Below are 6,057 nucleotides of genomic sequence, written 5' to 3'. Positions count from 1 at the left end.
ATGTAGTCTGAAACTGTTCTAAGCATTAAAGCTGATCCTTACTTTTGATTGGTCTATGCAAAGTTGCCTCTAATGCTGGATATACTTCATCTAGATCAGTGGTTCTCAACCTGTGTAACCTCAGGACCCACATTTGTCCTTGGTCATTAACTTGTGACCCAAGTCACAGCATTAGGGTACCGCACATTCCTGTGTGGGAGGTGCGCTTGGAGTACAATACAAATGAATGGCATCGCAACACTTCCCACATCAGAATGCACAGTAGGAGTGATCGCATGATTCAGTGCATTAATCGCACAGTACTTTATGATTAATGCACTGTACTAGTGTGAATGGACCCTAAAAACACTGACACACACACCTACACTATATGTTGCCAAAAGTATTGGGACGCCTACCTTTACATGCACATGAACTTTAATGGCATCCCAGTCTTAGTCCGTAGGGTTCAATATTGAGTTGGCCCACCCTTTGCTGCTATAACAGCTTCAGCTTACACCACTGCATCCCATGCTTTGCATTGTACTTGGTGATGTAAGGCTTGGATGCAGCTGCTCGGCCATGGAAACCCATTCCATGAAGCTCTTTACGCACTGTTGTGCCAATCTGAAGGCCAGACAAAGTTTGGAGGGCTGTAGATATTGAATCTGCAGACAGTTGGCGACTTCTGCACACTGCACTTCAGCATGCACTGACCCCGCTCTCATTTTTATGTGCCTTACCACTTTGTGGTTGAGTTGATGTTTCCAGTTGCTTCCACTTTGTTATAATACCACTAACAGTTGACCGTGGAATATTTAGTAGCAAGGAAATTTCATGGATGGACTTAAAGGTGCACAGGTGGCAACCTATCACGGTACCACACTTGAATTCACTGAGCTGAGAGCGACCCATTCTTTCACAAATGTTTGTAGAAGCAGTCTGCATGCCTAGGTGCTTGGTTTTATACACCTGTGGCAATGGAGGTCATCGGAACAGCTGAATACAATGATTTGGAGGGATGTCACAATACTTTTTGCTATATAATTATTGTGTGTATTTTTTTTTTTTTTTTAAAGGTTTGTTTTGTCATTTTATGAGCACATAGTGTAGACTCAAGTAAACAAATCGTATTGCAACCACTGCAGGTGGGGAATACAAGATACATTTTATATATAATGTAAATGTTGTATCATTCTAATCCAAAATTATCAAAATATAAAAGTATAAAACACATCAATTCAAGCGAAGTCCAGTACAGGTAACAGTGTCCAACATTTGTAGGGAATTACTAGATAGTGTGGACTTTGAGACAAGGACTCAAGTGACATGAGCTGGTCGGTCCCAAAAGAAAAAGGGGGAGGGGAGAGGCATATCAAGAGAGGGGAAGAAGTACAGTGGGGAAGGACAGGTTTTAGAGGAAGGCAGAAGATAAGGAGGCTAAATATAAGAAACATCGAGCTGAGTGTTCTCCTGAGCTCCACATTTTTAAATGGACAAGGAGTCTGCACCAAGGTGGGAGGAAGGTATGACTCAATCCATGGCTCCCACAATTTCCGAAATGGCTCCATTGCATCCCTCTGAATGGCAGTGAGTTTCTCAACATCACACGTGATATTCTAGACTTAACTTCACCAAAAGGGAGGTCAGGGGACTTCCAAGATTTCACAATGACTCGCTTAGCCTCTGTGAGGATGATCATGATCAAGCGATGTTGGCGTGTCGTACACACCGTGGGCTTTTTGTGTAGGAGAGCTTCCAGCGGGTCCTTGCAAAATGTCTTGCCTGTAACAGTGTATAACAGTTGATAAACCCTGTGCCAGAATCTCCGCACTTTAGGGCAGGACCACCATATATGGAGGACTGAACCCTCCACCCGGCAACCCCTGAAACAGTGTGGAGAGTGAGAAGGGATAACTTTGGCTATCCGGAGCGGGACTAAGTACCACCTAAAGAGCACCTTTTGTAGTTTGCCTCTATCGTTTGTACATTCATCGAACTCTTGGAGGTTGTTCACCATATTTGGTCCCAAGTGTCAAGGGAGATGGAACATCCTAGATCTTGTTCCCATTTAAGGGTGTAGGCGGGTAGGGAGGCATGCAACTTTTCCAACAATAAGGTATATAGGGTCGATATAGTCCCTGAGTCTCGAGTCCCGTCATGTACCAGTCTCGAAGGAAGTGAGGGGGGGGGGAGACCCCAGGCGGGACAGCAAAAAGTGTATGATCTGAATAAACTGGAAGATGCATCTGGAGGCTATCTGGTGGTCTGCGTAGAGCGACTCGAATGGTATGATCCCTTGTGCTGAACAGAAATCAGTAATCCGACTCGGGGATTGTAAGAGCCATGGTTTAAAAGCAAGTGGGTTGGAAAATCCTGGTTGGAACAGAGGGTTACCATGGATGGACATCAGATGAGTGTGGGGGGACATCCAAACCATAGGGCGCTTCAGCCCATCCCAAACCTTCAAGGTGTGTCTTGAGGATAGGGTTGCTAATGTTCCCCCTCAGTTTGGGTGGTAGCCAAGGGAGATTGAGGAAGGAAATTGGGGAGCAGGTGTAGGCTTCCAGCAAGACCCTAAGGGGCATTTCAGTTTTCCCAAAGCTTTGTACAAGGGGAGCAAACTGGGCCGCTTGGTAGTATTTCTGAAAGAACGGGAGTCCCAGTCCCCCCTCCAGTTTGCTACGATAGAGTACCCGATGTGATACCCTCGGGAAAGTTCCTTTCCAGATAAAACGGAGTATACGCTGTTGAAGTAACCTAAGTCTAAAGGCGGGGATAGGGACTGGGAGGACCCTCGCGTGATAGAGGAATTTGGGAAGCAGTGTAATTTGGACCGCTGTAATCCTGCCAATCCACGAGATTGGAATCTCTGTTATCCTCTTGGGAGAAACATCCTAATTGGACAGTAGACTAGGGTAATTGGCTTGGTAAAGGCGATCATAGGAAGGGGTGAGGTAGATCCCCAAATAGGGTAGTGCTGTGTCCACCCACTGGTAGGGGAAAAATTGTTGTAATGAAGAGCATATTGATGGGGGTAAAGATACATTCAACGAAGTGATGTAGGAGGGGTTGTAGTTGGGGAAGAGAAGTCATTGGGTCGGTAATAATCAAAAGTGCATCATCAGCAAACATTAGTAAAAAAAAAAAGCTTTTTCAATTAAAATTAAATAAAATTAATCTAATAATAATAAAAAAATGTTTTTAAAGTTTTTTGCAACGAATCTAGGCAGCTATTCAGGTCATCCACGGTAGTAAAGGTGTAGGTTTTCCCGTCATAGAAAAACTGCAACTTAAAGGGGAAGCCCCATCGATACCTGATCCTCTTCGCTTGGAGCACTTGAAGCAGGGGGCGAAATTCCCTTCTGTGGGCGATGGTAGCCGGCAAGAGATCCGAGAATATTTGGTAGGCAAATCCCTGGAACTCCAAAGTCCCAGCCTCTCTAGCCGCCTGAAGAAGACGTTCTTTAGAGCGGTAGTAATGGAGGCGCACGATGATATCACGTGGAGTGCCCTCCTGCGTGCGTTTGGTAAGCGCTCTGTGAATCCTGTCAAACTCTAACCTTTCAATGGGAATGTCCGGTGCCAGCTCTTGGAATAGTGCTGTCATCGTAGATTGTAGATCCAGGACCGACTCAGGGACCCCTCGGATGCGGAGATTTGACCTGCGGTCCCGGTTCTCAGAATCCTCCAGCTGTGTGAGGAGAGATAGATTCAGGGAGCGCAGCCGCTCCAGGTCATCTTCGTGTCCTTCTATAATAGATGTGATGTCGTTACGAGTTTCCAGCGTGGTAGTGCGCTTGCCCACATCTCTAATCTCCTTTATGAGTTGTGAGGTGATCTGTTTGGAGACCCTGTCCAATGCCTTGTGAAGGGTCGTTTCAAACTGAGCAAGCAGTGAGTGGGTAATCTCTGGGTCAGCCTGAGTGGCCTGCGTATCGACCTCGAGGGGGTCTGGAGGCTCTGTCGAGGAACGAGACTCGTCATCTCGGGGTGGTGGCGCCGGCGCCATCTTGGTAGCCGCGCGGCCCAAGGCCTCGTGAAGCGTTGACTGGCTTAGTTTACCTCCCCGACTTCTAGTGCAGGACATGGTGGTATCAATCCGTCCGCTAGATGATCCCAGACCCGTGGTCACCTGAATTGTCCAAGATCAAGGGCTGTGGCAGGCTAAAAGGCTCTCAATAGTTCCCGTTCTGGCGCGGAGCTGATCAGTGAGCGTCCATCTTGGTCAGCCTCGCGCATGCGCCCTGTGTATATATTTTTTTAAGCTCCACCCAGTCTCCCTTTCTTAGGAAAACTGGAGTGGATCTTCAGCCTGGGATCCAGTGTGGGCTGCTGTGCTGTGACTGAGCTCCATATGTGCATTGCTTGTACAACTCCCTTGCACGCCCTGTGGAGGTGCTGAGAGCCAGAATGTGATGTCACGCCGGTCCTGGCACCTCTAAGACCTGTGCGGGAGCTGTAAGCAATGCACGTGTGGATGGAGCTCCCAGCCCACTCTACCTCAAGCTGACACTTTGGCGCCGGGCAGCATATTTTGAATAGCTGCTTGACGTGAGAATTGACGGTGCTGCATTAAGGGGAGGCTGAAGAGCCTCACTTCTCACTGAACACATGGGCGCGACACACCAGTTGAGAACCGAGGATCTAGATGGCTGCTTAGGATGTGTTCATCCAATATACTGTAAGCTTTGTGTTGCTGCTGTGAGTTCAGGGTCTTGTACAGTAAATAGTTGCTCTTTCCCCAGGGGCCTTGGGCTGGACAAAGAGGGGTAAATAAATGACAGGACTGTTGTGTACAATCACAATGTATTTTCACATAATACAAGGTGCGCTATCAGTGAATGAAGGGGGATAGCATTTCCTTCACTGTACTAAGCCCAGAACACAACAGCAATGCCCGGAAGATCAAAAGGGATAGTATGAATACATTTAATTTATTTAGCAGCCATCCTGATATAGTATTTCCTGCATAATGGCTAACTGCTGAACCATTAAAAAAAAATAATGTGCGTTTTAGTTTTAGCTCATGTTCTACTTTACAGCTAAAGTAATGCAAAATCACTAGTAAAGTTAAATGGTGGTCTTCAATTCTGTTAATAACCTTGTTAAATCTGCAGTATCTACCTCCTATCTAATGCTGGCATCTGAAGCAGTAAGCCCTCGTTCACACCTGAACGTTTTGTAGCGCGTTCTACGCTCGACGAACGCTCTACAAAACGCTCAAAAATATAAATCCCATTGTATTGAATGGTCTCGTTCCCACCTTGGCGTATTTCCGCCCGTCCCTAACGCGCTACAAAACGGCCCTCGCCTGAAAAGGTACAGGTACTACTTTGGGCCGTTTTATTGCGCGTTTCCATTGGGATACAGCCAAGTAGCCTTCGGAAACGCGCAACGGTCGTACTACCTTTTTACCGCAAATCGCGGTAAAAAAACGCGCGACAGATGCGCATATGCAATACGCCTAGGTGTGAACGAGTCCTCACTTCCATACAATAGTGACAATGCAACACCCTTCCCCAGGTCAGGGGAAGTACTTGGTCTTGAAAAAGTGGTATCGGGATATCCCTAATTCTAACGTAGTCGCAACCTTTGATAGAACACCGCCATCAGGGGGGTATGGCCGGTACCCATGTGAGGCGTCTGGGGGGCCCCTTACATGGGTATCGGCTGTACCAGGGGCGGCGTGTCAGAGGTGACGGGAGGGGGTGGAGGAGGCCGGGCAGCAGCAGGTAGAAGAGTTGGGAAGAGGTACAGGGAAAGGGACCCCGACAACCAGACCAGCCCACCTGGGACCCTGCAGAGCCCACCACAGAGTCTCAGGTGGGCTATGCAGGATCTATGGTGTACTCTGCAGGGTCTCGGTCCAGCACACTACTGCAACATTAGAGACTGCTGGGGGTTGGCCAGTGTGATCTGCTCCCGCGCTTTTTTGGTACCCCCAGGGTAGTGCAGTCAGGCAGGGTCCGAAGAGGCCAAAGAAGCATTGGACAGGTCAGAAGGGCATAGGTAGAGGGGACATCCTCTTAAACACCCCCCCCACCAGACTTCCAACCCACAGCGACACTCAGCTTC

The sequence above is a fragment of the Nanorana parkeri genome, unplaced genomic scaffold (assembly GCF_000935625.1).
Source record: "Nanorana parkeri isolate BGI_ZX_2015 unplaced genomic scaffold, ASM93562v1 scaffold1691, whole genome shotgun sequence".
In the NCBI taxonomy this organism is placed as follows: Eukaryota; Metazoa; Chordata; class Amphibia; order Anura; family Dicroglossidae; genus Nanorana; species Nanorana parkeri.
Note: the sequence above shows the minus strand (reverse complement) of the source record.